This window comes from Entelurus aequoreus, linkage group LG14 (genome assembly GCF_033978785.1).
Source record: "Entelurus aequoreus isolate RoL-2023_Sb linkage group LG14, RoL_Eaeq_v1.1, whole genome shotgun sequence".
NCBI lineage: Eukaryota > Metazoa > Chordata > Actinopteri > Syngnathiformes > Syngnathidae > Entelurus > Entelurus aequoreus.
In genome coordinates, this window is record NC_084744.1 from 64,670,821 (window position 1) to 64,698,320 (window position 27,500).

Below are 27,500 nucleotides of genomic sequence, written 5' to 3' on the forward strand. Positions count from 1 at the left end.
TGAGTTTTGTCTCTCTTAGAATTAAAAATGTCGGGAAAAGCGATGCTAGTAAATAAATACAATTTAAAAAATAGAGGCAGCTCACTGGTAAGTGCTGCTATTTGAGCTATTTTTAGAACAGGCCAGCGGGCTACTCATCTGGTCCTTACGGGCTACCTGGTGCCCGCGGGCACCGCGTTGGTGACCCCTGCTTTAAAGATTCTTCGTTGTCAATTCATCCGTTCCAGCAACACATAAAGAATCAAGTCACAATTTGTCCCTTGCCAATTCTCTGGAGCAACTTTCCAAAGCTTGGGGAGAGAAGCTGCTGGGTTCAAGCGCGCCACCAAACAGTTTGTCATTTCAAAAACAAAATCCACGGGCAGATACCATATTGTTTTCACAAAACTAAAACACACAACTCCTCAACAAAACAAACCAGGTCCAGAAAGGGAAAAACATGTCACTGACTGATTGTGTACCTCAATGAAGTCCCAGTGACTGAAAGGCGTCCAGAGTAACCGGTGACCAGTCCCCGGTTCTCCCTGGGGTGGCTCTGCAGGAGCTCTGTGTTTTGGTCCCTCAAAATTGCCAGCTGCTTCTCCGAGCCTTTCCACGCCCAGACCCCCAGGCTCCAGGGCACAGATGCAAGGATCTTCCAATGTGTTTGAACTGAATCAGCGTCCTGTAAAAGAAGACTAATCAGCATCTGGTGTGACCACAATTTTCAACATGGGGGCGTGTATTGCCATGCTGCTACATGGATCACGGTCACGGGTGAATGGACCACAGGATCTCATCACGGTATCCTTTTGCATTCAAAATTCTATCACTAAAATGCACACCCTACCGCAACCATGGACCACTAAATCCCCAACGTTGATATCAGCAAACCACTGGGATCCAAAACCAATTTAAAAGCTTGGATAAGACCCCTTAAAAACAGTTTGTCTTTGAGGGTGTGTAGGTTTTGCTTTAGGTCCAAGAGATTCCGTTCACTGCTTCTGAATTGATCAACATTAACATACTCTACTTGCGTGTACCAAACACACTCATATTCTATACCGCTTATCCCGTTTCTTTTGGTATAAGATGGACCAGACCATGGACTGGTCAATCAACGGGCCAACCCACAGTGGATCTGGATTAGATTTTGCCTCATTCCTGTGTGAATCCTGTGTGTGACTAAAGCAATAAGAAGGGGGGTTGGTTAATTTATCCAGGACCAGGTGTCTTTGAGGGTGTGTAGGTTCTGCTTCAGGTCTAAGATTGTCTGTTAAAGTCTGCTGTGTGTACCAAAACCATTAATTTCTATACTGCGTATACCATTTCTTTTAGTGAAAGATGGACCATACCATGGAGTGGTCAAAGCGCCAATTCACAGTGGATCTGGATTCGATTTTGCCTCATTCCTGTGTGAATCTTGGGTGTGACTGAAGAAATAAGGAGTGGGATTGGTTAATTTATCCAGGACTAGGTGTCTTTGAGGGTGTAGAGCAGGGGTCACCAACCTTTTTGAAACCAAGAGCTACTTCTTGGGTACTGATTCATGCGAAGGGCTACCAGTTTGATACACACTTAAATAAATTGCCAGAAATAGCCAATTTGCTCAATTTACCTTTAACTCTATGTTATTATTAATAATTAATGATATTTACACTTAATTGAACGGTTTAAAAGAGGAGAAAACACGAAAAAAATGAAAATTAAATTTTGAAACATAGTTTATCTTCAATTTCGACTCTTTAAAATTCAAAATTCAACCGAAATAAAGAAGAGAAAAACTTCAAAAAATAATTTATGGAACATCATTAGTAATTTTTCCTGTTTAAGATTAATTTTAGAATTTTATTGACATGTTTTAAATAGGTTAAAATCCAATCTACACTTTGTTAAAATATATAACAAATTGGACCAAGCTATATTTCTAACAAAGACAAATCATTATTTCTTCTAGATTTTCCAGAACAAAAATTTTATAAGAAATTCAAAAGACTTTGAAATAAGATTTAAATATGATTCTACAGATTTTCTAGATTTGCCAGAATAATTTTTTTGAATTTTAATCATAATAAGTTTGAAGAAATATTTCACAAATATTCTTAGTCGAAAAAACAGAAGCTAAAATGAAGAATTAAATTAAAATGTATTTATTATTCTTTAAAATAAAAAATATATATTTACTTGAACATTGATTTAAATTGTCAGGAAAGAAGAGGAAGGAATTTAAAAGGTAAAAAGGTATATGTGTTTAAAAATCCTAAAATCATTTTTAAGGTTGCATTTTTTCTCTAAAATTGTCTTTCTGAAAGTTATAAGAAGCAAAGTAAAAAAAATAATGAATTTATTTAAACAAGTGAAGACCAAGTCTTTAAAATATTTTCTTGGATTTTCAAATTCTATTTGAGTTTTGTCTCTCTTAGAATTAAAAATGTCAGGCAAAGCGAGACCAGCTTGCTAGTAAATAAATACAATTTAAAAAATAGAGGCAGCTCACTGGTAAGTGCTGCTATTTGAGCTATTTTTAGAACAGGCCGGCGGGCTACTCATCTGGTCCTTACGGGCTACCTGGTGCCCGCGGGCACCGCGTTGGTGACCCCTGGTGTAGAGGTTCTGCGCTTCATTTTATGTACCGCATATTCCGTTTCTTTTAGTGAAAGATGCAACAGACCATGGACTGGTCAATCAAAGGGCCAACCCACAGTGGATCTGGATTAGATTTTGCCTCATTCCTGTGTGAATCTTGGGTGTGACTGAAGAAATAAGGAGTGGGGTTGGTTAATTTATCCAGGACTAGGTGTCTTTGAGGGTGTAGAGGTTCTGCGCTTCATTTTATGTACCGCATATTCCGTTTCTTTTAGTGAAAGATGCAACAGACCATGGACTGGTCAATCAAAGGGCCAACCCACAGTGGATCTGGATTAGATTTTGCCTCATTCCTGTGTGAATCTTGGGTGTGACTGAAGAAATAAGGAGTGGGGTTGGTTAATTTATCCAGGACTAGGTGTCTTTGAGGGTGTAGAGGTTCTGCGCTTCATTTTATGTACCGCATATTCCGTTTCTTTTAGTGAAAGATGCAACAGACCATGGACTGGTCAATCAAAGGGCCAACCCACAGTGGATCTGGATTAGATTTTGCCTCATTCCTGTGTGAATCTTGTGTGTGACTGAAGAAATAAGAAGGGGGGTTGGTTAATTTGTCCAGGACTAGGTGTCTTTGAGGGTGTGTAGGTTCTGCTTCAGGTCTAAGATTGTCTGTTAAAGTCTGCTGTGTGTACCAAAACCATTAATTTCTATACTGCGTATACCATTTCTTTTAGTGAAAGATGGACCATACCATGGAGTGGTCAAAGCGCCAATTCACAGTGGATCTGGATTCGATTTTGCCTCATTCCTGTGTGAATCTTGGGTGTGACTGAAGAAATAAGGAGTGGGGTTGGTTAATTTATCCAGGACTAGGTGTCTTTGAGGGTGTAGAGGTTCTGCGCTTCATTTTATGTACCGCATATTCCGTTTCTTTTAGTGAAAGATGCAACAGACCATGGACTGGTCAATCAAAGGGCCAACCCACAGTGGATCTGGATTAGATTTTGCCTCATTCCTGTGTGAATCTTGTGTGTGACTAAAGCAATACCAAGGGGGGTTGGTTAATTTATCCAGGACCAAGTGTCTTTGAGGGTGTGTAGGTTCTGCTTCAGGTCTAAGATTGTCTGTTAAAGTCTGCTGTGTGTACCAAAACCATTAATTTCTATACTGCGTATACCATTTCTTTTAGTGAAGGATGGACCATACCATGGAGTGGTCAAAGCGCCAATTCACAGTGGATCTGGATTAGATTTTGCCTCATTCCTGTGTGAATCTTGGGTGTGACTGAAGAAATAAGGAGCGGGGTTGGTTAATTTATCCAGGACTAGGTGTCTTTGAGGGTGTAGAGGTTCTGCGCTTCATTTTATGTACCGCATATTCCGTTTCTTTTAATGAAAGATGCAACAGACCATGGACTGGTCAATCAAAGGGCCAACCCACAGTGGATCTGGATTAGATTTTGCCTCATTCCTGTGTGAATCTTGGGTGTGACTATGGCAATAAGAAGGCGGGGTTGGTTAATTTATCCAGTACTAGGTGTCTTTGAGGGTGTGTAGGTTCTGCTTCAGGTCTAAGATTGTCTGTTAAAGTCTGCTGTGTGTACCAAAACTATTAATTTCTATACTGCGTATACCATTTCTTTTAGTGAAAGATGGACCATACCATGGAGTGGTCAAAGCGCCAATTCACAGTGGATCTGGATTCGATTTTGCCTCATTCCTATGTGAATCTTGGGTGTGACTGAAGAAACAAGGAGTGGGGTTGGTTAATTTATCCAGGACTAGGTGTCTTTGAGGGTGTAGAGGTTCTGCGCTTCATTTTATGTACCGCATATTCCGTTTCTTTTAGTGAAAGATGCAACAGACCATGGACTGGTCAATCAAAGGGCCAACCCACAGTGGATCTGGATTAGATTTTGCCTCATTCCTGTGTGAATCTTGTGTGTGACTAAAGCAATAAGAAGGGGGGTTGGTTAATTTATCCAGGACCAGGTGTCTTTGAGGGTGTGTAGGTTCTGCTTCAGGTCTAAGATTGTCTGTTAAAGTCTGCTGTGTGTACCAAAACCATTAATTTCTATACTGCGTATACCATTTATTTTAGTGAAGGATGGACCATACCATGGAGTGGTCAAAGCGCCAATTCACAGTGGATCTGGATTCGATTTTGCCTCATTCCTGTGTGAATCTTGGGTGTGACTGAAGAAATAAGGAGTGGGGTTGGTTAATTTATCCAGGACTAGGTGTCTTTGAGGGTGTAGAGGTTCTGCGCTTCATTTTATGTACCGCATATTCCGTTTCTTTTAGTGAAAGATGCAACAGACCATGGACTGTTCAATCAAAGGGCCAACCCACAGTAGATCTGGATTAGATTTTGCCTCATTCCTGTGTGAATCTTGGGTGTGACTGAAGAAATAAGGAGTGGGGTTGGTTAATTTATCCAGGACTAGGTGTCTTTGAGGGTGTAGAGGTTCTGAGCTTCATTTTATGTACCGCATATTCCGTTTCTTTTAGTGAAAGATGCAACAGACCATGGACTGGTCAATCAACGGGCCAACCCACAGTGGATCTGGATTAGATTTTGCCTCATTCCTGTGTGAATCTTGTGTGTGACTAAAGCAATAAGAAGGGGGGTTGGTTAATTTATCCAGGACCAGGTGTCTTTGAGGGTGTGTAGGTTCTGCTTCAGGTCTAAGATGTTCCGTTCACGTCTTCTGAATTCATCAATGCTAACATACTGTACTTGTATGTACCAAAAACATTCCTTTTCTATACTGCGTATCCCATTTATTTATTGCAAGATGGACCAGACCATGGAGTGGTCAATCAAAGCGCCAATTCACAGTGGATCTGGATTCGATTTTGCCTCATTCCTGTGTGAATCTTGGGTGTGACTGCAAAAATAAGGAGTGGGGTTGGTTAATTTATCCAGGACTAGGTGTCTTTGAGGGTGTAGAGGTTCTGTTTCCTTTTTCTGTACCGCATATTCGGTTTCTTTCAGTGAAAGATAGACCAGACCTTGGACTGGTCCATCAAAGGGCCAATTCACAGTGGATCTCGATGAATTTTTGCCTCATTCCTGTGTGAATCTTCGGTCTGATTAAAGCAATAAGAAGTGGGCTTGGTTAATTTATCCAGGACTAGTTGTCTTTGACGGTGTGTCGGTTCTGCTTCAGGTCTAAGATTTTCCCCTCTTCTGAATTCATCAATTTTAACATACTGTACTGGCGTGTCCAAAAGACACTTAATAAACCGCTTAACTGGTTTCTTCCAGTGAACAATGGACTGAACATGGGCCGACTTACAGTGGGTCCATAGGATTTGTGTTGCCTCATTCCTGTAAGAACCTTGCCTGTGATTGAAGTATTAAAGAGTGGGATTGGTGTTGGTGCTTAAAACACCCACCATGTAGCATCTGCGAGCAGATAATAAAGTGTCATCTCTTCCGGTCTTCGCATCGAGGGAACTGCATTGTTCACGCATTTATGTGAGGGATGAGTCCAGACCGGCTGTGTAACCATTAAATTACATTCCCATTGTCACTGCGTGGGAAGAGAACAAAGGTGAACACAACACTACACCATCTCTGACCCATTAAGTATGATGGAAATTGTTCAAAAATGCAGTATCGCATTACCCACATTTCATGGTGGAGGTGCAGTGATGGAAAACAAAACTAGCAGACAACAAAGAACAATAATAGGGACGGGAGAATATATTTCTTTAGACCGTGTTTATCTGTTCAAGCTGCACAAGTTTGTCTTATTGTGCCATGGTCTGGGGACAGGCCAGGACATGTGTATTGAAGCCTCTGTTGTCATTGTATAAACTGTGGAAAATGCATATATGTTTAAGAGTTATTTCTCTATTCATAGACATGTTTGGATCAGCTAGTACTTTTCCTTTGTATATTCTACCAGTTTCTCATTGTCCTCAGATGCCTGTTAGGTGTCTTAACCATCGGAATGTGAATACAACCCCCACATCTTTCCTTATCAGTGTTGCGAGGGGGGGGGGGGGGGGGTGTTGGGGGGAGGTGGGGGCTTTCTTTGTGTGCAAGGAGTTGGCTTTTCCGTTTGAATGTCAGATCAACTAGAGTAGCCGAATGTTTGATTGATTGATTGATTGAGACTTTTATTAGTAGGTTGCACAGTGAAGTACATATTCCGTTCAATTGACCACTAAATGGTAACACCCGAATAAGTTTTTCAACTTGTTTAAGTCGGGGTCCACTTAAATTGATTCATGATACAGATATATACTATCATATATACTATCATCATAATACAGTCATCACACAAGATAATCACATTGAATTATTTACATTATTTACAATCAGGGGTGTGGAGGGGGAGAATGGGGGGGGGGGGGGTATGGACATCAAGTAGTGGAGAGAGAGAGAGAGAGAGAGAGAGAGAGAGAGAGAGAGAGAGAGAGAGAGATCAGAAGGCATAAGAAAAAGAAAAAGTATCTGCATTTGATTGTTTACATTTGATTATTAGCAATCCGGGGAGGATGTTAGTTTAGGGTTGTAGCTGCCTGGAGGTGAACTTTTATTGCGGTTTTGAAGGAGGATAGAGATGCCCTTTCTTTTATACCTGTTGGGAGCGCATTCCACATTGATGTGGCATAGAAAGAGAATGAGTTAAGACCTTTGTTAGTTCGGAATCTGGGTTTAACGTGGTTAGTGGAGCACCCCCTGGTGTTGTGGTTATGGCGGTCATTTACGTTAAGGAAGTAGTTTGACATGTACTTCGGTATCAGGGAGGTGTAGCGGATTTTATAGACTAGGCTCAGTGCAAGTTGTTTAACTCTGTCCTCCACCTTGAGCCAGCCCACTTTAGAGAAGTGGGTAGGAGTGAGGTGGGATCTGGGGTGGAGGTCTAGAAGTAACCTGACTAGCTTGTTCTGAGATGTTTGGAGTTTAGATTTGAGGGTTTTGGAGGTGCTAGGGTACCAGGAGGTGCATGCATAATCGAAAAAGGGTTGAACGAGAGTTCCCGCCAGAATCCTCAAGGTGCTTTTGTTGACCAGAGAGGAAATTCTGTAGAGAAATCTTGTTCGTTGGTTAACCTTTTTGATTACCTTGGTTGCCATTTTGTCACAGGAAAGGTTAGCCTCTAGAATGGAACCTAGGTAGGTGACCTCATCTTTCCTGGTGATGACACTGTCACCTACTTTTATGTTGAAGTCATTGACTCTCTTAAGTTTGATGTGGGACCCACCTACTGTATTGATTAAGCTGATCTCCTGAAATTTCAGTAAAACTTGAAAATATTCCAATTCTGTCTTGATGGTCCTTTTTACTCAGCATATATGTCATCGAAAGAACTTGGGATTGACCAGTAATTTAGATTCCCTGGGAGGAGGAGCTGGTCAGACGCAACAAAACAAACACTAAAGACATCATTAGTATAGAAATGATTGGAAACTCAAGACAGCCATGACATGATGTTCTGTACAAGTGTATGTACACTTTTGACCACCACTGTAGGAAACAATACAAGGAAAAGATCAAAGAAATCGCACTTTGGCCTCCATTTTTAAAAAAAATTTTTTTTTTACATCCAGTCTTTTCATTTTACGGACACTCTGCCGGCTGAAACAACCAGGTTTCCCGACGATGAAAGCCAAAGCGAAAATGAGGGAAAATTGCCCCCATTTCATATTCCGCCGTCGTCAGGACAGCTTGGTATTCCGGTCCGCCCTCGTCACACACCATCATTGTTAGCGTGATTGCGGGTGCGGACGCTCCAACGCCGCCTGGGTGTCAGCCGGTGGCAATTTTTTATTTTTTATTTTTTTATGCCAATGATTGTGGTGTGAGGTGTGGCAAAATTATTCTCTAAAACTTGGTTTATGCGGTCACACCACACAGAACGTAGGGCTGCGAGCGCACCGTTTTTTTTTTATTAGCGCACACAAAATTGGCACGATCAACCACGGATGCATTTCAGCTGTGCGTGTCAGCCTTCAGTAATGAATTTTTTAAAGTTTTTTAAGTTTAAAGTACCAATGATTGTAAAACACACTAGGTGGGGCGAACTAATTCTCTGCATTTGACCCATCACCCTTGATCACCCCCCTGGGAGGTGAGGGGAGCAGTGAGCAGCAGCGGTTACCGCGCCCGGGAATCATTTTTGGCGATTTAACCCCCAATTCCAACCCTCGATGCGGAGTACCAAGCAGACTACATGGACCGAAGGAAGCCTAAGTACTTGTATCAAGGAACTGGACAAATACTGGACAAAGTCATCAATGCTCTAATTCTGTACAAATACCTACTAAAAAAATACTAGAGCTTAAACGATTCCTCGAGTAACTCGAGGAATTCGATTACGAAATGTAATTGTTAATTTTTTTTCTTCTTACGGCATTTTGCCTCGTTTAGTAAACAGTAGTCAGAACCAACATGTAAACGGCACCGCGTAATAACCGTCAAAAAGCGCACGGGAAACAAGAACTTGGTTTATGCGGTCACACCACACAGAACATAAGGCTGCGAGCGCACCGTTTTTATTTATTTATTAGCGCACACAAAATTGGCACGAAAAACCACGGACGCATTTCAGCTGTGCATGTCAGCCTTCAATAATGATTTTTTTTTTTTTTTTTTAAGTTTAAAGTACCAATGATTGTCACACACACACACTAGGTGGGGCAAAATTGGCACGATCAACCACGGATGCATTTCAGCTGTGCATGTCAGCCTTCAATAATGATTTTTTTTTTTTTTTTTTAAGTTTAAAGTACCAATGATTGTCACACACACACACTAGGTGGGGCAAAATTGGCACGATCAACCACGGATGCATTTCAGCTGTGCGTGTCAGCCTTCAATAAAGATGTTTTTGTTTTTTTTAAAGTTTAAAGTACCAATGATTGTCACACTCACACACACACTAGGTGGGGCAAAATTGGCACGATCAACCACGGACGCATTTCAGCTGTGCGTGTCAGCCTTCAATAATGATTTTTTTTCTTTTTTTAAGTTTAAAGTACCAATGATTGTCACACACACACACACACACACACACACACACACACACACACACACACACACACACTACGTGGGGCAAAATTGGCACGATCAACCACGGATGCATTTCAGCTGTGCGTGTCAGCCTTCAATAATGATGTTTTTTGTTTTTTTTAAGTTTCAAGTACCAATGATTGTCACACTCACACACACACTAGGTGGGGCAAAATTGGCACGATCAACCACGGACGCATTTCAGCTGTGCGTGTCAGCCTTCAATAATGATTTTTTTTTTTTTTTTAAGTTTAAAGTACCAATGATTGTCACACACACACACACACACACACACACACACACACACACACACACACACACACACACACACACACACACACACACACACACACACACACACACACACACACACTACATGGGGCAAAATTGGCACGATCAACCACGGACGCATTTCAGCTGTGCGTGTCAGCCTTCAATAATGATGTTTTTTTTTTTTTTTAAGTTTAAAGTACCAATGATTGTCACACACACACACACACACACACACACACACACACACACACACACACACACACACACACACACACACACACACACACACACACACACACACACACACACACTACATGGGGCAAAATTGGCACGATCAACCACGGACGCATTTCAGCTGTGCGTGTCAGCCTTCAATAATGATGTTTTTTTTTTTTTTTAAGTTTAAAGTACCAATGATTGTCACACTCACACACACACTAGGTGGGGCAAAATTGGCACGATCAACCACGGACGCATTTCAGCTGTGCGTGTCAGCCTTCAATAATGATTTTTTTTTTTTTTTTAAGTTTAAAGTACCAATGATTGTCACACACACACACACACACACACACACACACACACACACACACACACACACACACACACACACACACACACACTACGTGGGGCAAAATTGGCACGATCAACCACGGACGCATTTCAGCTGTGCGTGTCAGCCTTCAATAATGATGTTTTTTTTTTTTTTAAGTTTAAAGTACCAATGATTGTCACACTCACACACACTAGGCGGGGCAAAATTGGCACGATCAACCACGGACGCATTTCAGCTGTGCGTGTCAGCCTTCAATAATGATGTTTTTTTTTTTTTTTTAAGTTTAAAGTACTAATGATTGTCACACACACACACACACACACACACACACACACACACACACACACACACACACACACACACACACACACACACACACACACACACACACACACTACATGGGGCAAAATTGGCACGATCAACCACGGACGCATTTCAGCTGTGCGTGTCAGCCTTCAATAATGATGTTTTTTTTTTTTTTTAAGTTTAAAGTACCAATGATTGTCACACTCACACACACACTAGGTGGGGCAAAATTGGCACGATCAACCACGGACGCATTTCAGCTGTGCGTGTCAGCCTTCAATAATGATTTTTTTTTTTTTTTTAAGTTTAAAGTACCAATGATTGTCACACACACACACACACACACACACACACACACACACACACACACACACACACACACACACACACACACACACACACACACACACACACACTAGGTGGGGCAAAATTGGCACGATCAACCACGGACGCATTTCAGCTGTGCGTGTCAGCCTTCAATAATGATGTTTTTTTTTTTTTTTTAAGTTTAAAGTACTAATGATTGTCACACACACACACACACACACACACACACACACACACACACACACACACACACACACACACACACACACACACACACACACACACACACACACACACACACTACATGGGGCAAAATTGGCACGATCAACCACGGACGCATTTCAGCTGTGCGTGTCAGCCTTCAATAATGATGTTTTTTTTTTTTTTTAAGTTTAAAGTACCAATGATTGTCACACTCACACACACACTAGGTGGGGCAAAATTGGCACGATCAACCACGGACGCATTTCAGCTGTGCGTGTCAGCCTTCAATAATGATTTTTTTTTTTTTTTTAAGTTTAAAGTACCAATGATTGTCACACACACACACACACACACACACACACACACACACACACACACACACACACACACACACACACACACACACACACACACACACACACACACACACACACACTAGGTGGGGCAAAATTGGCACGATCAACCACGGACGCATTTCAGCTGTGCGTGTCAGCCTTCAATAATGATGTTTTTTTTTTTTTTTTAAGTTTAAAGTACTAATGATTGTCACACACACACACACACACACACACACACACACACACACACACACACACACACACACACACACACACACACACACACACACACACACACACACACACACACACACTACGTGGGGCAAAATTGGCACGATCAACCACGGACGCATTTCAGCTGTGCGTGTCAGCCCTCAATAATGATTTTTTATTTTAAGTTTAAAGTACCAATATTTGTCTCACACATACTCGGTGCGACAAAATTATTCTCTGCATTTGACCCATCACCCTTGATCACCCCCTGGGAGATGAGGGGAGCAGTGAGCAGCAGCAGTGACTGCGCCCAGGAATCATTTTTGGTGACTTAACCCCCAATTCCAACCCTTGAAGCGGAGTACCAAGCAGGTCCCATTTTTATAGTCTTTGGTATGACTCGGCCGGGGTTTGAACTCACAACCTACCCATCTCAGGGCGGACACTCTAACCACTAGGCCATGGGACTCTGCCTGTGCGTTTGGGGGTATTAACCGGTGTGTAGTTTGTGCACGATGGTTGAGGACTAGGAACGGTTCTGCCATAATCGCTCCCTGGTCTTTGCCGTCCCGGGGTGGGCGTACACACCTTTTTCGTCCCCGACTCTTCCGATATGGACGCCGATTGTCTTAGCATTCCGGTGGTTGTTCATCTTCCTGCCACATTCTGATGCACCACCTTTGCTTTGACGACCGCAGACGGAAGAAGGGTGGGGTGTGGGGGAACGCAGAAAAGCCTTTTATCAGCTGGCAGGTTGACACTGAGCCGGTGCTCTTGAAGATGAAAGGTAGCGCCACACGCGCACTTACCGACGTATATTCAAATCTCACGTTTCAAGATGCAGACGTTTCGCGCGCATTAACAATGCATCGCCCGCCCTTTACTCGAAAATGTGGCTTGGAATTTGGAGAAACATTTTTGATTTATTCATGGTGAGTGAAAGAGATGCTTTATGGGGAATTCACTTTTCTTGTTTTTCTAAGTTTATAACGTATTTATTAGGGTTTTTTTCCTCCGGGCTCCTTAAACAGAAAATGAAATATAGATAGACAGCAAGAGACCACGGAGTTTTTATAAACTACCGTATTTTCCGGACTATAAGACGCCTAATGTACGGAACAATTCTGGTTGTGCTTACCGACCTCAAAACTATTTCATTTGTTACATGGTGTAATGATAAGTATGACCAGTAGATGGCAATTACACATAAGAGAGACGTGCAGACTGCGATATGATGGCAGTCACACATAAGAGAGACGTGTAGACTGCGATATGATGGCAGTCACACATAAGAGATACGTGTAGACTGCAATATGATGGCAGTCACACATAAGAGATATGTGTAGACTGCAATATGATGGCAGTCACACATAAGAGATACGTGTAGACGGTAATATGAATGCAGTCACACATAAGAGCTAAGTGTAGACTGCAATATGATGGCAGTCACACATAAGAGATACGTGTAGACTGCAGTATGATGGCAGTCACACATATGAGATACGTGTAGACTGCAATATGATGGCAGTCACACATAAGATATACATGTAGACTGCAATATGATGGCAGTCACACATAAAAGATACGTGTAGACTGCAATATGATGGCAGTCACACATAAGAGATACGTGTAGACTGCAATATGATGGCAGTCACACATAAGAGATACGTGTAGACTGCAATATGATGGCAGTCACACATAAGAGATACGTGTAGACTGCAATATGATGGCAGTCACACATAAGAGATATGTGTAGACTGCAATATGATGGCAGTCACACATAAGAGATACCTGTAGACTGCAATATGATGGCAGTCGCACATAAGAGATACGTGTAGACTGCAATATGATGGCAGTCACACATAAGAGATACGTGTAGACTGCAATATGATGGCAGTCGCACATAAGAGAGACGTGTAGACTGCGATATGATGGCAGTCACACATAAGAGATACGTGTAGACTGCAATATGATGGCAGTCACACATAAGAGATACGTGTAGACTGCAATATGATGGCAGTCACACATAAGAGATACGTGTAGACTGCAATATGATGGCAGTCACACATAAGAGATACGTGTAGACTGCAATATGATGGCAGTCGCACATAAGAGAGACGTGCAGACTGCGATATGATGGCAGTCACACATAAGAGATACGTGTAGACTGCAATATGATGGCAGCCACACATAAGAGATACATGCAGACTGCAATATGATGGCAGTCACACATATGAGATACGTGTAGACTGCAACATGATGGCAGTCACACATAAGAGATACGTGTAGACTGCAATATGATGGCAGTCACACATAAGATATACATGTAGACTGCAATATGATGGCAGTCACACATAAGAGATACGTGTAGACTGCAATATGATGGCAGTCACACATAAGAGATACGTGTAGACTGCAATATGATGGCAGTCACACATGAGAGATACGTGTGGACTGCAATATGATGACAGTCACACATAAGAGATATGTGTAGACTGCAATATGATGGCAGTCACACATAAGATATACATGTAGACTGCAATATGATGGCAGTCACACATAAGAGATATGTGTAGACTGCAATATGATGGCAGTCACACATAAGATATACATGTAGACTGCAATATGATGGCAGTCACACATAAGAGATACGTGTAGACTGCAATATGATGGCAGTCACACATAAGAGATACGTGTAGACTGCAGTATGATGGCAGTCGCACATAAGAGATACGTGCAGACTGCAATATGATGGCAGTCACACATAAGAGATACGTGTAGGCTGCAATATGATGGCAGTCACACATAAGAGATACTTGTAGACTGCAATATGATGGCAGTCACACATAAGAGATACGTGTAGACTGCAATATGATGGCAGTCACACATAAGAGATACGTGTAGACTGCAATATGATGGCAGTCACACATAAGAGATACGTGTAGACTGCAATATGATGGCAGTCACACATAAGAGATACGTGTAGACTGCAATATGATGGCAGTCACACATAAGAGATACGTGTAGACTGCAATATGATGGCAGTCACACATAAGAGATACGTGTAGACTGCAATATGATGGCAGTCACACATAAGAGATACGTGTAGACTGCAATATGATGGCAGTCACACATAAGAGATACGTGTAGACTGCAGTATGATGGCAGTCACACATAAGAGATACGTGTAGACTGCAATATGATGGCAGTCACACATAAGAGATACATGTAGACTGCAATATGATGGCAGTCACACATAAGATATACATGTAGACTGCAATATGATGGCAGTCACACATATGAGATACGTGTAGACTGCAATATGATGGCAGTCACACATAAGATATACATGTAGACTGCAATATGATGGCAGTCACACATAAAAGATACGTGTAGACTGCAATATGATGGCAGTCACACATAAGAGATACGTGTAGACTGCAATATGATGGCAGTCACACATAAGATATACATGTAGACTGCAATATGATGGTAGTCACACATAAGAGATACGTGCAGACTGCAATATGATGGCAGTCACACATATGAGATACGTGCAGACTGCAATATGATGACAGTCACACATAAGAGATACGTGTAGACTGCAGTATGATGGCAGTCGCACATAAGAGATACGTGTAGACTGCGATATGATGGCAGTCACACATAAGAGATACGTGTAGACTGTAATATGAATGCAGTCACACATAAGAGATACGTGTAGACTGCAATATGATGGCAGTCACACATAAGAGATACATGTAGACTGCAATATGATGGCAGTCACACATAAGAGATACGTGTAGACTGCAATATGATGGCAGTCACACATAAGAGATATGTGTAGACTGCAATATGATGGCAGTCACACATAAGAGATACGTGTAGACTGTAATATGAATGCAGTCACACATAAGAGCTAAGTGTAGACTGCAATATGATGGCAGTCACACATAAGAGATACGTGTAGACTGCAGTATGATGGCAGTCACACATATGAGATACGTGTAGACTGCAATATGATGGCAGTCACACATAAGATATACATGTAGACTGCAATATGATGGCAGTCACACATAAAAGATACGTGTAGACTGCAATATGATGGCAGTCACACATAAGAGATACGTGTAGACTGCAATATGATGGCAGTCACACATAAGAGATACGTGTAGACTGCAATATGATGGCAGTCACACATAAGAGATACGTGTAGACTGCAATATGATGGCAGTCACACATAAGAGATATGTGTAGACTGCAATATGATGGCAGTCACACATAAGAGATACCTGTAGACTGCAATATGATGGCAGTCGCACATAAGAGATACGTGTAGACTGCAATATGATGGCAGTCACACATAAGAGATACGTGTAGACTGCAATATGATGGCAGTCGCACATAAGAGAGACGTGTAGACTGCGATATGATGGCAGTCACACATAAGAGATACGTGTAGACTGCAATATGATGGCAGTCACACATAAGAGATACGTGTAGACTGCAATATGATGGCAGTCACACATAAGAGATACGTGTAGACTGCAATATGATGGCAGTCACACATAAGAGATACGTGTAGACTGCAATATGATGGCAGTCGCACATAAGAGAGACGTGCAGACTGCGATATGATGGCAGTCACACATAAGAGATACGTGTAGACTGCAATATGATGGCAGCCACACATAAGAGATACATGCAGACTGCAATATGATGGCAGTCACACATATGAGATACGTGTAGACTGCAACATGATGGCAGTCACACATAAGAGATACGTGTAGACTGCAATATGATGGCAGTCACACATAAGATATACATGTAGACTGCAATATGATGGCAGTCACACATAAGAGATACGTGTAGACTGCAATATGATGGCAGTCACACATAAGAGATACGTGTAGACTGCAATATGATGGCAGTCACACATGAGAGATACGTGTGGACTGCAATATGATGACAGTCACACATAAGAGATATGTGTAGACTGCAATATGATGGCAGTCACACATAAGATATACATGTAGACTGCAATATGATGGCAGTCACACATAAGAGATATGTGTAGACTGCAATATGATGGCAGTCACACATAAGATATACATGTAGACTGCAATATGATGGCAGTCACACATAAGAGATACGTGTAGACTGCAATATGATGGCAGTCACACATAAGAGATACGTGTAGACTGCAGTATGATGGCAGTCGCACATAAGAGATACGTGCAGACTGCAATATGATGGCAGTCACACATAAGAGATACGTGTAGGCTGCAATATGATGGCAGTCACACATAAGAGATACTTGTAGACTGCAATATGATGGCAGTCACACATAAGAGATACGTGTAGACTGCAATATGATGGCAGTCACACATAAGAGATACGTGTAGACTGCAATATGATGGCAGTCACACATAAGAGATACGTGTAGACTGCAATATGATGGCAGTCACACATAAGAGATACGTGTAGACTGCAATATGATGGCAGTCACACATAAGAGATACGTGTAGACTGCAATATGATGGCAGTCACACATAAGAGATACGTGTAGACTGCAATATGATGGCAGTCACACATAAGAGATACGTGTAGACTGCAATATGATGGCAGTCACACATAAGAGATACGTGTAGACTGCAGTATGATGGCAGTCACACATAAGAGATACGTGTAGACTGCAATATGATGGCAGTCACACATAAGAGATACATGTAGACTGCAATATGATGGCAGTCACACATAAGATATACATGTAGACTGCAATATGATGGCAGTCACACATATGAGATACGTGTAGACTGCAATATGATGGCAGTCACACATAAGATATACATGTAGACTGCAATATGATGGCAGTCACACATAAAAGATACGTGTAGACTGCAATATGATGGCAGTCACACATAAGAGATACGTGTAGACTGCAATATGATGGCAGTCACACATAAGATATACATGTAGACTGCAATATGATGGTAGTCACACATAAGAGATACGTGCAGACTGCAATATGATGGCAGTCACACATATGAGATACGTGCAGACTGCAATATGATGACAGTCACACATAAGAGATACGTGTAGACTGCAGTATGATGGCAGTCGCACATAAGAGATACGTGTAGACTGCGATATGATGGCAGTCACACATAAGAGATACGTGTAGACTGTAATATGAATGCAGTCACACATAAGAGATACGTGTAGACTGCAATATGATGGCAGTCACACATAAGAGATACATGTAGACTGCAATATGATGGCAGTCACACATAAGAGATACGTGTAGACTGCAATATGATGGCAGTCACACATAAGAGATATGTGTAGACTGCAATATGATGGCAGTCACACATAAGAGATACCTGTAGACTGCAATATGATGGCAGTCGCACATAAGAGATACGTGTAGACTGCAATATGATGGCAGTCACACATAAGAGATACGTGTAGACTGCAATATGATGGCAGTCGCACATAAGAGAGACGTGTAGACTGCGATATGATGGCAGTCACACATAAGAGATACGTGTAGACTGCAATATGATGGCAGTCACACATAAGAGATATGTGTAGACTGCAATATGATGGCAGTCACACATAAGAGATACGTGTAGACTGCAATATGATGGCAGTCACACATAAGAGATACGTGTAGACTGCAATATGATGGCAGTCGCACATAAGAGAGACGTGCAGACTGCGATATGATGGCAGTCACACATAAGAGATACGTGTAGACTGCAATATGATGGCAGCCACACATAAGAGATACATGCAGACTGCAATATGATGGCAGTCACACATATGAGATACGTGTAGACTGCAACATGATGGCAGTCACACATAAGAGATACATGCAGACTGCAATATGATGGCAGCCACACATAAGAGATACGTGTAGACTGCAATATGATGCAGTCACACATAAGAGATACGTGTAGACTGCAATATGATGGCAGTCACACATAAGAGATACATGTAGACTGCAATATGATGGCAGTCACACATAAGAGATACGTGTAGACTGCAATATGATGCAGTCACACATAAGAGATACGTGTAGACTGCAATATGATGGCAGTCACACATAAGAGATACGTGTAGACTGCAATATGATGGCAGTCACACATAAGAGATACGTGCAGACTGCAATATGATGGCAGTCACACATGAGAGATACGTGTGGACTGCAATATGATGGCAGTCACACATAAGAGATATGTGTAGACTGCAATATGATGGCAGTCACACATAAGATATACATGTAGACTGCAATATGATGGCAGTCACACATATGAGATACGTGTAGACTGCAATATGATGGCAGTCACACATAAGAGATACGTGTAGACTGCAGTATGATGGCAGGCGCACATAAGAGATACGTGCAGACTGCAGTATGATGGCAGTCACACATAAGAGATACGTGTAGGCTGCAATATGATGGCAGTCACACATAAGAGATACGTGTAGACTGCAATATGATGGCAGTCACACATAAGAGATACGTGCAGACTGCAATATGATGGCAGTCACACATGAGAGATACGTGTGGACTGCAATATGATGACAGTCACACATAAGAGATATGTGTAGACTGCAATATGATGGCAGTCACACATAAGATATACATGTAGACTGCAATATGATGGCAGTCACACATAAGAGATATGTGTAGACTGCAATATGATGGCAGTCACACATAAGATATACATGTAGACTGCAATATGATGGCAGTCACACATAAGAGATACGTGTAGACTGCAATATGATGGCAGTCACACATAAGAGATACGTGTAGACTGCAGTATGATGGCAGTCGCACATAAGAGATACGTGCAGACTGCAGTATGATGGCAGTCACACATAAGAGATACGTGTAGGCTGCAATATGATGGCAGTCACACATAAGAGATACTTGTAGACTGCAATATGATGGCAGTCACACATAAGAGATACGTGTAGACTGCAATATGATGGCAGTCACACATAAGAGATACGTGTAGACTGCAATATGATGGCAGTCACACATAAGAGATACGTGTAGACTGCAATATGATGGCAGTCACACATAAGAGATACGTGTAGACTGCAATATGATGGCAGTCACACATAAGAGATACGTGTAGACTGCAATATGATGGCAGTCACACATAAGAGATACGTGTAGACTGCAATATGATGGCAGTCACACATAAGAGATACGTGTAGACTGCAATATGATGGCAGTCACACATAAGATATACATGTAGACTGCAATATGATGGCAGTCACACATAAGAGATACGTGTAGACTGCAGTATGATGGCAGTCACACATAAGATATACGTGTAGACTGCGATATGATGGCAGTCACACATAAGAGATACGTGTAGACTGCAATATGATGGCAGTCACACATAAGAGATACGTGTAGACTGCAATATGATGGCAGTCACACATAAGAGATACGTGTAGACTGCAGTATGATGGCAGTCACACATAAGATATACATGTAGACTGCAATATGATGGCAGTCACACATAAGAGATATGTGTAGACTGCAATATGATGGCAGCCACACATAAGAGATACATGTAGACTGCAATATGATGGCAGTCACACATATGAGATACGTGTAGACTGCAATATGATGGCAGTCACACATAAGAGATACGTGTAGACTGCAATATGATGGCAGTCACACATAAGATATACATGTAGACTGCAATATGATGGCAGTCACACATAAGAGATACGTGTAGACTGCAATATGATGGCAGTCACACATAAGAGATACGTGTAGACTGCGATATGATGGCAGTCACACATAAGAGATACGTGTAGACTGCAATATGATGGCAGTCACACATAAGAGATACGTGTAGACTGCAATATGATGGCAGTCACACATAAGAGATACGTGTAGACTGCAGTATGATGGCAGTCACACATAAGATATACATGTAGACTGCAATATGATGGCAGTCACACATAAGAGATATGTGTAGACTGCAATATGATGGCAGCCACACATAAGAGATACATGTAGACTGCAATATGATGGCAGTCACACATATGAGATACGTGTAGACTGCAATATGATGGCAGTCACACATAAGAGATACGTGTAGACTGCAATATGATGGCAGTCACACATAAGAGATACGTGTAGACTGCAATATGATGGTAGTCACACATAAGAGATATGTGTAGACTGCAATATGATGGTAGTCACACATAAGAGATATGTGTAGACTGCAATATGATGGCAGTCACACATAAGAGATACGTGTAGACTGCAGTATGATGGCAGTCACACATAAGAGATACGTGTAGACTGCAGTATGATGGCAGTCACACATAAGATATACATGTAGACTGCAATATGATGGCAGTCACACATAAGATATACATGTAGACTGCAATATGATGGTAGTCACACATAAGAGATATGTGTAGACTGCAATATGATGGCAGTCACACATAAGAGATACGTGTAGACTGCAGTATGATGGCAGTCACACATAAGAGATACGTGTAGACTGCAGTATGATGGCAGTCACACATAAGATATACATGTAGACTGCAATATGATGGCAGTCACACATAAGATATACATGTAGACTGCAATATGATAGCAGTCACACATAAGAGATATGTGTAGACTGCAATATGATGGCAGCCACACATAAGAGATATGTGTAGACTGCCATATGATGGCAGTGAATTAGATATTTCCCAGCATCGCATGGTTACCTGAAGGTCTCATTATACTCGATTGTCTTCTATTTCCTTGGATGTGACTTCCTCCTCCGGCCATTTTGTGCTGCCTTCCAGGAAGCTCACAGGCTGGTGATTGCTCTTCATTAAACATAAAGGAGTCGTGCTAGTCGACGCACACAAACACGCGTTCAAGGTCTCGTGCGCCCATTGAGGTTTCCTGCGTGTCGGGCAAGTCGAGCATTAGTGCAACGTTTGTTATTGTGGCATTATTATTCCTGTGATATACTGACTTTCCTTCTTTCATGCATTAATCCTCAAACGCACGCCCGTCGTTTTAAACACAGACTTTTTTTTTTTCCATTTCCACTCGTAAAACAGAAGACAAAACCCAAAACCAGGGTAAGTTGGCAATGCTTGATGTACGAGCTTCAAGTTGGTCAACAGTCCGGGGTCTCCGTTGTGGTAATTTAGGCTTCAAATTGCGCCGCACGTTTTCAATGGCACTCTTTTACTGCGAAACCACGCTGTTGTATCACGTGGCTCGGCATCGTTTTGCTGAAATAAGCAGGGGCGGCCATGAAAACGTCGCTCGGATGTGCTGGCTGTCCAGAGTCGGGACCCGGGATGGACCGCTCGGGGAGGTCTCCTGCTGGCCCCACTATGGACTGGACTCTCACTATTATGTTAGATCCACTATGGACTGGACTCTCACTATTATGTTAGATCCACTATGGACTGGACTCTCACTATTATGTTAGATCCACTATGGACTGGACTCTCACTATTATGTTAGATCCACTATGGACTGGACTCTCACTATTATGTTAGATCCACTATGGACTGGACTCTCACTATTATGTTAGATCCCCTATGGACTGGACTCTCACTATTATGTTAGATCCACTATGGACTGGAATCTCACACTATTATGTTAGATCCACTATGGACTGGAATCTCACACTATTATGTTAGATCCACTATGGACTGGACTCCCACACTATTATGTTAGATCCACTATGGACTGGACTCTCACTATTATGTTAGATCCACTATGGACTGGACTCTCACTATTATGTTAGATCCACTATGGACTGGACTCTCACTATTATGTTAGATCCACTATGGACTGGACTCTCACTATTATGTTAGATCCACTATGGACTGGACTCTCACTATTATGTTAGATCCACTATGGACTGGACTCTCACTATTATGTTAGATCCCCTATGGACTGGACTCTCACTATTATGTTAGATCCACTATGGACTGGAATCTCACACTATTATGTTAGATCCACTATGGACTGGAATCTCACACTATTATGTTAGATCCACTATGGACTGGACTCCCACACTATTATGTTAGATCCACTATGGACTGGACTCTCACTATTATGTTAGATCCACTATGGACTGGACTCTCACACTACTATGTTAGATCCACTATGGACTGGACTCTCACTATTATGTTAGATCCACTATGGACTGGACTCTCACACTATTATGTTAGATCCACTATGGACTGGACTCTCACACTATTATGTTAGATCCACTATGGACTGGACTCCCACACTATTATGTAAGATCCACTATGGACTGGACTCTAAGTATTATGTTAGATCCACTATGGACTGGACTCTCACACTATTATGTAAGATCCACTATGGACTGGACTCTAAGTATTATGTTAGATCCACTATGGACTGGACTCTCACACTATTATGTTAGATCCACTATGGACTGGACTCTAACTATTATGTTAGATCCACTATGGACTGGACTCTCACACTATTATGTTAGATCCACTATGGACTGGACTCTCACACTATTATGTAAGAACCACTATGGACTGGACTCTAACTATTATGTTAGATCCACTATGGACTGGACTCTCACTATTATGTTAGATCCACTATGGACTGGTCTCTCACTATTATGTTAGATCCACTATGGACTGGAATCTCACACTATTATGTTGGATCCACTATGGACTGGAATCTCACACTATTATGTTAGATCCACTATGAACTGGACTCCCACACTATTATGTTAGATCCACTATGGACTGGACTCTCACTATTATGTTAGATCCACTATGGACTGGACTCTCACACTACTATGTTAGATCCACTATGGACTGGACTCTCACACTATTATGTTAGATCCACTATGGACTGGACTCTCACACTATTATGTAAGATCCACTATGGACTGGACTCTAAGTATTATGTTAGATCCACTATGGACTGGACTCTCACACTATTATGTAAGATCCACTATGGACTGGACTCTAAGTATTATGTTAGATCCACTATGGACTGGACTCTTACACTATTATGTTAGATCCACTATGGACTGGACTCTCACTATTATGTTAGATCCACTATGGACTGGACTCTCACACTATTATGTTAGATCCACTATGGACTGGACTCTAACTATTATGTTAGATCCACTATGGACTGGACTCTCACACTATTATGTTAGATCCACTATGGACTGGACTCTCACTATTATGTTAGATCCACTATGGACTGGACTCTCATACTATTATGTTAGATCCACTATGGACTGGACTCTAACTATTATGTTAGATCCACTATGGACTGGACTCTCACACTATTATGTTAGATCCACTATGGACTGGACTCTCACTATTATGTTAGATCCACTATGGACTGGACTCTCATACTATTATATTAGATCCACTATGGACTGGACTCTAACTATTATGTTAGATCCACTATGAACTGGACTCCCACACTATTATGTTAGATCCACTATGGACTGGACTCTCACTATTATGTTAGATCCACTATGGACTGGACTCTCACACTACTATGTTAGATCCACTATGGACTGGACTCTCACACTATTATGTTAGATCCACTATGGACTGGACTCTCACACTATTATGTAAGATCCACTATGGACTGGACTCTAAGTATTATGTTAGATCCACTATGGACTGGACTCTCACACTATTATGTAAGATCCACTATGGACTGGACTCTAAGTATTATGTTAGATCCACTATGGACTGGACTCTTACACTATTATGTTAGATCCACTATGGACTGGACTCTCACTATTATGTTAGATCCACTATGGACTGGACTCTCACACTATTATGTTAGATCCACTATGGACTGGACTCTAACTATTATGTTAGATCCACTATGGACTGGACTCTCACACTATTATGTTAGATCCACTATGGACTGGACTCTCACTATTATGTTAGATCCACTATGGACTGGACTCTCACTATTATGTTAGATCCACTATGGACTGGACTCTCACACTATTATGTTAGATCCACTATGGACTGGACTCTCTCACTATTATGTAAGAACCACTATGGACTGGACTCTCACTATTATGTTAGATCCACTATGGACTGGACTCTCACAAGATTATGCTAGACCCACTCGACATCCATTGCATCCGGTCTCCCCTAGAACAATCCGGATGGTTCTTTTCCTCTTTGTTCCGGAGGACACGACGTCCACGGTTTCCAAAAGCACTTGTGAATGTGGACTCGTCAGACCACAGAACACTTTTCCACTTTGCGTCAGTCCGTCTTAGATGAGCTCGGGGCCCGGCGAAGCCGGCGGCGTTTCCGGGTGTTGTTGATAAAAAGTCTTTCGCGTTGCATAGTGGAGTTTTAACTCGCACTTACAGATGTAGCGACCAACTGTAGTTACTGACAGTGGTTTTCTGAAGTCTCCCTGAGCCCATGTGGTGATATCCTTTACACACTGATGTCGGTTTTTGATGCAGTACCGCCTGAGGGATCGACGGTCCGTAATATCATGGCTTGAGTGCAGTGATTTCTCCAGATTCTCTGAACCTTTTGATGATATTACGGACTCCTAATTAGTGTCCATATTGTGTCATTTATCATTCTATTATTTTGTCTACATTATGAGGGACAAACTGTAAAAATTGATTATTAATCTACTTGTTCATTTACTGTTAATATCTGCTTATTTTCTCTTTCAACATGTTGTATCTACACTTATGGTCAAATGTAATAATCACTTATTCTTCTCTGCTTTGATACTTGACATTAGTTTTGGATGATACCACACATTTAGGTATCGATCCGATACCAAGTAGTTACATTGGTCATATTCAAAGTCCTCTTGTGTCCAGGGACATATTTCCTGACTTTATAAACATAATATACATTTTCTAAAAACAAAAGAAGATAAATATCGATGTGATCATAGTAGTATCGACTTGATACGCTCCTGTACTTGGTATCATTACAGTGTAGATCCACCCATGGCGTTTGTTTACATTGTGACGCCGGTGAGCTATTGTGTCCTCCTACGGTGTGTAGTGAAGCATGTTTAGCTATTCCTCGCCCTCCAGTGATAACGCTACTTGTAAGAAACTTACTTTATTTGTCGCTACGAAGGCGAAGATTAATGATTTAGAAATAGCTTCACCATTAGCTTTACTTTTTAGGCCAAAATGCGTCCGTTCTCCCTTTTCTGTCTACACACTGTGTCTGCTTGTAAGTACTCTGTGTGTGCGCGCTGCCGAACATGCTCCTCTGCTCGTAAAACCAGCAATGACAGGACGTGACGACGACTGGGGGCTGGGGAAAGATGGCGGAATGGTGCTTTTTAGAGGCGGTATAGTACAGAATAGCATTCATTAGCCTATACTATATACTATAGTGTGTACTATACAAGCCTATGTAGTACAATATACAGTATATATATTCGGGTGCTGATAAAAAAAAAATTTGCTATGTGCAAATGGGAGCAATTGGACGTCCCTGACTTTGAGAGTTTAATAGCTTTGCACAAATTGTAGCAGCGGTGCATATTTCAAGTGAGAGGCCAGCTGTGGAGCTCGCGCTGGTTTCAAGTGTTTGGAATGAAGCCAGACCAGGCACACGACCGACATCTTGGCGGTTTTTTTCACCCGGGCCAGATGCTGCGCGGTGACGGGTGCGGCGAGAAAACCCGATGCCCTTTTTTTTTTTTTTTTTTTTTGTCGCGGGAAGATTCTGCCGTGGCCCAGGTGAAAATCAACAACACCCGAGGAGTGTGTTCAAACTCTGGGGCTGTGATGATAATATTTTATATAATGTGCGAGGTCTTTTCTTTTTTTTTAAAAATGAGGTTTTCTCCGACACTTACAGTCCATTTATCAGCTGTCGGCGTATTTAATAGAACTTCACGCCATTTTTCAACGGTCTTGTCACAACCTGTTGCTCTCCCGATAAAGTACGTGTCCTCCGATTAGCATCGCTTGATGAATTGACTCATTAGGAGGCGGTGGAGCGGAAAGGGTGAGCTTCATTTTGACTGAGTCGCACTTGTGTAGAAGTGTGTGATTAAAAGTAGGTCAATCCTATGAATTAATACTAACAAAGGTATGAATTAAAATCCGTGCAATACCGCTTCGGAAAAATACCGGTATTTTTTATTCAAAAAATTTCGTACATGACGCAACGTTGTGACATTGCTGGCAAAACAAGCAGACGCGCATTTACGGAAAAACCCATATATAAGGAAAAACGCGCATATAAGGAAAAAATGCGCATATAAGGGAAAAACGCGCATATAAGGAAAAACATGCATATGAGGGAAAAACGCGCATATAAGGGAAAAATGCGCATATAAGGGAAAAACGCGCGTATAAGGAAAAAACGCGCGTATGAGGAAAAAACGTGCATATAACGAAAAACGCGCATAAGGAAAAAACGCGCATATAAGGAAAAAACGCGCATATAAGGAAAAAACGCGCATATAAGGAAAAACGCGCATAAAAGGGAAAAACGTGCAAATAAGGAAAAACGCGCATATAAGGAAAAACCTGCTTATAAGGAAAAACCTGCATATAAGGAAAAACCTGCATATAAGGAAAAAACGCGCATATAAGAAAAAACGTGCATATAAGGAAAAACGTGCATATAAGGGAAAAACGTGCATATAAGGGAAAAAC

The 27,500-nt window shown here is 41.6% G+C and overlaps 1 long non-coding RNA gene across 1 annotated transcript in view; it reads right to left on the reverse strand.

The window, feature by feature from the left end:
• Window positions 1-27,500, reverse strand: part of LOC133665197 (uncharacterized) — a 103,388-nt gene that overhangs the window by 72,412 nt on the left and 3,476 nt on the right. The window contains exon 2 of the long non-coding RNA XR_009828721.1: window positions 462-664. This is a non-coding gene — a long non-coding RNA (uncharacterized LOC133665197). The remainder of the gene's footprint in view (window positions 1-461; window positions 665-27,500) is intronic.